Source organism: Stenella coeruleoalba (assembly GCF_951394435.1).
Source record: "Stenella coeruleoalba genome assembly, chromosome: 10".
NCBI lineage: Eukaryota > Metazoa > Chordata > Mammalia > Artiodactyla > Delphinidae > Stenella > Stenella coeruleoalba.
The window spans coordinates 57,858,032-57,865,615 of NC_137156.1; positions in this window are offsets into that span (position 1 = coordinate 57,858,032).

Sequence of the window (7,584 nt, forward strand, 5' to 3'; positions counted from 1 at the left end):
TTCATTGCGGTGCACTGGCTTCTCTCTAGTTGTGGTATGTGGGTTTTCTCTTCTCTAGTTGAGGCACGAGAGCTCAGTAGTTGTGGCATGGGGGCTTAGTTGCCCCGCAGCATGTGGGATTTTAGTTCCCTGACCAGAGATCGAACCCCCGTCCCCTGCATTGTAAGGTGGATTCTTTACCACTGGACCACCGGGTAAGTCCTCTAAGTTTTTAAATTGCAACTGAGAACAGAGCTATTTGGTATGTTCTGACAGACTTTCTGGTCTTTTTCCAGTGGCTGTTAAGACCCAGCTGCACCTCTGTTGTTCAAGTGTTTATCTAAGTTCTTTTCAGTAATGGTCCCTTTTGCTCAAACTATTTTGATCTGTGTCTCTTATGTGTGACGAAGAAAGTCCTAACTAGTGCAGCGGACTATCTCAAAATTTCCAAGTACCATTTCAGAGAGGGAGTCAGGAACTGCAGACCAAGGACAATGTGAGAAATCTGAGAGTTCTTAAAAACATTGTGTGTTCATTATCTATTGCTACATAACAAATTACCCCCAAACTTATTATTAAACAACAACTTTATTATCTCACAGTTTCTGCATTCAGGAGCAGCTTAGCTGGGTTGTTCTGGTTTAGGGTCTCTCCTGAGACTGAAGTCATGATATTGGTTAGGGTTGAAGTCACAGACCTTCCATAATGCTGCACAAATTTTCTCAAGTTATGGAAGCTAGCTTACCTCAATGTGAGTCATCTCAGAAAGACAGAGAGCAGAGAGGTAGCCTCAAGGCCTTTCTACAACCTAGTCTTAGAAGTGACACACCATCACTTCTGCCTTATTCTATTTGTTAGAAGCAAGTCACTAAATCCAGCCCACACTCAAGGGGAGGGGAATTACGCTCCATCTCTTGAAGGTAGGAGTAGCAAAAAAATTGTGGACATATTTGAGAAACACTACACTTTGTCATTCCTCCATGGGTTATAAAGGTGACACTACCTCCACAGCTCCAACTAGACCGTTATTCCATCTGAATTTACAGCCTCTCTTCTTTTGAAGTTCTTGGTGTCAGATTTAGCACCCACTATACCTCATGTCAGGAATTAAAACCCATGTTTTGCCATTCATGAAACCTGCATCTTAGCCATGGCTAAGCGTGGGAGGCTCGAGGGAATGTAACAGTTATTCCAGACCCCCAAAACCCTCAGATGGGTTACCCCAGACCTCATCACTGACCTACATCCCTCACAGGGTGGCAGTAGATAGTACTGACACACTTCACGCAAGTTCTCTGTCCACGTCAGTCCTGGCCTACCTGTTCATCAAGGTTGTACCCTGCTCCTAGGACTCCCTAACCACTTAATTTCTGAATACGGTCTCCAGTCTGTCTCCTGATTTTGGAAGGAACAGTTGAGTCATTCTGACTCTATATTTACCCATTCCCTGCTCAGTTTCTACTGACTGAGGACCACACATGAGGTGTCAACTGTGTGCTCAAGAACATCTTCCTCATAACTCTCCTGATTCTCTCATCTTGCCACCTACAAGACGGCATCCAACTTCTACTCCATCATCCCCAACAGAACAATTATGGCCTCTACATCTCCCTGCTCCGTACACCCCTAACCCCTCTGACACCCCGGCAGTTGGGTCACACAAGGGAATCTATAACTTCTGCTGGTCTGGAAAGTAAGGTAACCAGAGCCAGGCCATGAGCATGGAACACATCCGTCTCTCCTTCTAGCAGGCACTCCCACATCTTCCACCCATGCAGTGAATAATTATCCAGGCTTGTGGAGAATGGATGAGGTCCTTAACCCCATGGCCCTATGATACCAGCTCTCCCTACCTTCCTTTTCTTTTTCTTTTCTTTTTTTTTAATATTTATTTATTTGGCTGCACCGGGTCTTAGTTGTGGCACGCAAACTCTTAATTGTGGCATGTGGGATCTAGTTCCCTGACCAGGGATCAAACACGGGCCCCCTGCATTGGGAGCGCAGAGTCTTAGACACTGGACCACCAGGGAAGTCCTCTCTCCCAACGTTCTTAATCTACTCCATCTTTCATTGCTCTACAATCGTGCTAACCCTGATCATCCATATGATCCAGCAACTAAGGAGTTAATTAGGAGATGCTCTTCTGCGGAAGGAAAATAAAAATAGAGTCTGTATTGCCGAGAGAGCTCGCTAACAAGCTATTGAGGAAGCGTGACTTATGCACATCTTAGCCTGTGGAACCTGACCTTTTGACCTAATGAAGTCACCCAGAACATCTGCCAGAAACAATATATCTGCATATTGACACCCTTAAAAAACTTGTGATTCCTGAGGACAAATCTTTTCCGATCGTGTCAGTGCCAACCACAATTCTTGCCAGGCAACTTTTTTTTGTTTCTTTTTTTGCGGTACGCGGGCCTCTCACTGTTGCGGCCTCTCCCGTTGCGGAGCACAGGCTCCGGACGCGCAGGCTCAGCGGCCATGGCTCACGGGCCCAGCCGCTCCACGGCATGTGGGATCTTCCTGGACCGGGGCACGAACCTGTGTCCCCTGCATCGGCAGGCGGACTCTCAACCACTGCGCCACTAGGGAAACCCCGCCAGGCAACTTTTAAGAGCCTCGTGCCTTTGTTTTTGTTTTTTTTTAATAATTAAAAAAACCCCACATTTATTTATTTATGGCTGCATTGGGTCTTCGTTGCTGCATGCGGTCTTTCTCTAGTTGTGGCGAGCGGGGGCTACTCTTTGTTGCAGTGCACAGGCTTCTCATTGTGGTGGCTTCTCTTGCTGCAGAGCTCGGGCTCTAGGCACCCGGGCTTCAATAGCTGTGGCACACGGGCTCAGTAGTTGTGGCTCACAGGCTGTAGAGTGCAGGCTCAGTAGTTGTGGTGCACGGGCTTCGTTGCTCCGTGGCATGTGGGATCTTCCTGGATCAGGGCTCGAACCCATGTCCCCTGTATTGGCAGGCGGACTCTTAACCACTGTGTCACCAGGGAAGTCCCAGCCTCATGGCTTTTTGTCTTTATAAGCCCCTGTTTCTCTTCCCCATCAGGGAATACTCTTTCAAGAGTTACCTGAATCTGTCTCCCAAACTACAGTTATTGCAATTGCAATAAGATCCCAAATAAACTTTTTTGTTTTTTATCCTCCTACATTATTTTTTTGGTTGACTCATTCTACCTGTGAGGAGGAGCTCCAGGTAGGGAGGGATATTAGACCCCTTCAAAGACTCCAGTCCACAGACAGAACTGAAAGTGCTACTTAGGTCTCTTTCTCACTTAGGGGTGATATTTAAATTATTAACAATTTACTAGCCTAAATGGATCAAAGCAGATCTGAAGGGTCCTTGATGGGATAGGCATTAACTCTTCAATTGTTGTCTCACATGAGTGATCCGTGAGGGGTTGGTTGGCGGGGAGCTCCTGTGGGGTTCAGCGTGTGTTTAAATAGTTCAGCCGCTATTTACCAACTGGAACATGGGAACTTTCAAAAATGGTAAGAAAAAAATGGTTGGAACCAGAATAGCTATAACCATATGTACAAACTAAAATTTGTACTGCTTTGTACCTGCTTCTCCAGCTGATAATGCCACAGTCTTTTCCAGTTATAGCCTAGGAACCAGCCTGCTCTGACCTTCTGATGTGAGTTTTGACCTTCATCCTTGCCTGTTGTTCTTGATATACTCTTGGCCTCAATATTTTGAATCATCCCTGCTTCTCTGGGTGGTGCCCATTCTTGGACAGGGACTTTAGTTTTCATTGGAAACTTGTCCTTGAGCCTAACTAGCCCTCCTCACTACCCTACCCACAAACCCCTTTCTGTAGCTTCTGGGATCCCAGGTCAGAGCCATGCCATCCCCTGCTCTTCCTCTAGATGGAGATGGAACAGGATATGATGGAAAGCTGTAGTGAAAAGGCGGAAGGATTTGTCCTGGGTGGCTATCCCACTAACCCTACTTCCTAGGGCAACCCAAACCAATCTGTGGCAGGCAGTGTGCTAGGAGCTACAGGAATTGTGAGGTGATTAAGAAAATATACAGGCAAGGGCTTCCCTGGTGGCGCAGTGGTTGAGAGTCCGCCTGCCAATGCAGGGGACGCGGGTTCCGGGAAGATCCCACATGCCGCGGAGCGGCTGGGCCCGTGAGCCATGGCCGCTGAGCCTGCGCGTCCGGAGCCTGTGCTCTGCAACGGGAGAGGCCACAACAGTGAGAGGCCCGCGTACCGCAAAAAAACAAACAAAAAAACACAAATAACCCTGTTACTTTATTTCGTTTTTTTGGCCACACTTTTCGGCTTGCAGTATCTTAGTTCCGCGAACAAGGATTGAACCCACGCCCTCAGCAGTGAAATTGCAGAGTCCTAACCAGTGGACCAGCAGGGAATTCCCTACATTTTTTAACTTAGCATTTGTAAATATTTGATGTGAAGTTATTAGTGAAGTGGCTTATCAATTTTCCACACTGGACCACTGGCTCTTTTCATAGTAGGTACTTTAGTGCCTTATGTCTTCAAAGACAGGGACCAGATTTGTGGCTAGAAAAAGGGTGAAAATCCCAGCAGGACATTTTACTTTCTGTCACTTGGCCACAGCTGATTCTCAGGCTTACATTCTGATCTATTTTCTCTGGCCACAGTCCTGACCAAATTCCCACTCCCCATACCCAAACTTCAAATAGGAGGGAAAAAATTAAGTGGAAGCTTTTCCCCTTCTTTTTAGAGGCAAAAAGCTGATGCATTTTAAATTTGAAAACACACAAATGAACAAAACCCTTCAGCCTGTGGCTTTTGCACACTGCAGGGAATCAGGGTAAAAGGAGGGATCCTGCACTCCTGGGTTGTCAACTTTGGCTACATGTTGGGATCACCTGGGGAGTTAAAGAAGTAGGAACGCTTGGGCCCCACCCACAAAGCTTTGCGCTTAGCTGATGTGCAATATAAACGCTTTAAGAGCTCCCCAGGGGATTATACTGTGCAGCAGAATTAAGAGCCAGTGATTTACATTCACAGTTCTTTGCTACTCAAAGCCTGGTACAGGAACACAACACGCTCACACCTGTGAGTTTGTCAGACATAGTCTTTGCCCCCTCCCTCGCCTCCCAAATTAGAATCTGCAGTTTAACCAGCTAAGCCTGTTTAACCTCAAGTGATTTGCATTCCTATGCACATTAAAGTTGGAGAAGCTCTGCCCAGGGCTCCTGCCAAGCAAACTGGCCCAATGTGGAAGGAGGTAAAGCACTCAGGAAACAGAGCTCCAAGAATAGGCCCCCAACCGGAGGACGGAAGAGATCGCCTTGTTACAGGCTCTGTGTTGTGGCTCTTGGGGAAATCAGGCAGTGGCCGAGGTGGGCTGAGCCTCAGGGCGCTGGGCAGGACTTCAAAACAGAGCTGCTCTCTGAGCAGAGCAAACAGAGCAAAGAGACTGCTTCTGCAGCGGTGCAAACGCTGGAGGGGCCGATCTGCTGGATCTGTTTGACCACACAAGTCTGGGTGCTGTCCATGTTAGCTGCTGTCCTGTGACATAAGCACACCCCAAACACAGAATCTGCTTGAGCTCCTCTGTGGTGGGAACACTGTGCTCTCAAACAGACTGTGAAACAAAAAATGTTGCTCACCATCCAGTTTCATAAGGATTAAGTCATTTGCTAATGCAGCTGCTGACCGACAGTGCACCCTAGGAGGAATTCAGGATGAAAACCAGGATGAGGCACTCTGTGCTTTGGAAAAACAGGTCCCTTAGACAGATGTGTATCTCAGGAAAAATTTTAATGAGTCTGGATTCTTGCATTTTCCCAAACATAGAAAAAGCACTAAAATAATTAACTGAGATATCTGTTCCTTGTGACCTTTCACTGAGATGTATGCTTGACAGCATGTATTCCCTAGACAAAATCATATGTGTACTGGCTTCTCCTCTATCTCTGTGGAGCAGCTCTCTCACAGAGAGCTCTCTTCTGGGCTATAGTCCTCAGTAAAACCCAATCTACCAGCTCTTATGTTGTGTGTTTTTCTTTCAGTTGACGAGACAAAACTCAAAACTCTTTCCTGTGTGTGGTTGCAGATGTTCAATCCCTTACCCACTCACCCACTCCTTGGAGACAAGTTACTAAGAACATTATTTCAGAAGGAAAATTGTATAGACGAGCAGTTCCCACTTTCCTTTTTAGGTGTGTTGGATATTTTCCAGTTCTCCCCCATATTCACTCTCAATCCTTCTCAATGCTGTCCTGAGACCTGAGAAGCTGACCTTCTTCCACCAGCTTCCAGTTGAGTCATGTTGACTTAAAGAAAAACACACAACATAAGAGTTGTGAGTTTACGTTTTGTTCAGGGTCTTGCTGAGGGCTAGAGACCAGGAGACAGCCTCTCAGTAGCTCTGATGAACTTCTCTGAAGAGGTGGGGGGGAACCAGTTCATATATGGTTTTTTCCTTTTCTTTTGGCTAGGAAATACATGTAGGCAAGCATACATCACAGTAAAAGACTACTGCTAATCACAAAGAACAGATATCTCAAGTTAATAATTTCATTGCTTTTCTATGTAGGGGAAGATGCAAGAATCTGGGGTCATTGAAATTCTTCCTGAGATATACATTTAACTATCTAGGGGCCTGTTTATCCAAAGCACAGAGTGCCTTATCCTTTTTTCATCCTGAATTCCTCTCAGGGTGCAGAGTGCAGTGGGTTGCAACTTAACCCTTATATAATTGGGTGATGAGAGATACTCTTTGTTCACAGTTGGGCCAGTGGCAGGTCCTGGCAGGAGATCAAAGGGAGAGTCAAGAAACTTATTACCCCAGCTCACTGTGCACTGGACCATGGGGTTGGGCGTGTCGCTGAACTGAAGGCCACAGCTTCTGTCAGGTAGCCTGCTCCTAGGGGTGGTAATAGTTTCCAAATATCGCTAGCCCTGGGGTTTTGTACCACCCCATGTTGTATTTTCTTAACAATTATACTTTTGTGTGTGTGTGGTGGGGAGGCGCACCACGAGGCATATGGGATCTTAGTTCCACGACCAGGGATCAAACATGTGTCCCCTGCAGTGAAAGTGCAGAGCCTTAACCACTGGACTGCCAGGGAAGTCCGCAATTACACTTTTTATATGTTGCCGCTTGAACCCTCCTCATTTATGCTGTGCCGTTGGTTTCTCTTCCATCGCATCAATAGCTCTCTGGTGCCAGGATCCATTCTCTCTTTCCATCCTTGGTGGCTGGGGCATTGACAAAGAACCTGGGGTGGTTCAGATGACTGGAACCGAGCCTCAGCGCACGGATGAGCATCCCTCCTACTGAAACATCAGTTGGTAACATGCTGAGGCCTGGCACTAGGATGCATGTACCACAGGGCAACCAGGACAGCTACCTGGCCCCTTGACACAGCAGCTTGCACGTGTCCTCCAATGGCAGCAGGTGGTCTTTACGGCATTGGCTCCACACCCTCCAGGTTCTCTGATGTTATCGACAGAAGACATTTGCTCCTACACGGACTAGGCAGTCTCCTGATGTGACTTCAGCCCTTCTTCAAGCAGCCTCTCTATCCCCAAACCTACTCCTCCAGGATTCCACATATTGGCAAATAGTACCATTGTTCACCCACTAGGTGAGCCTTGTT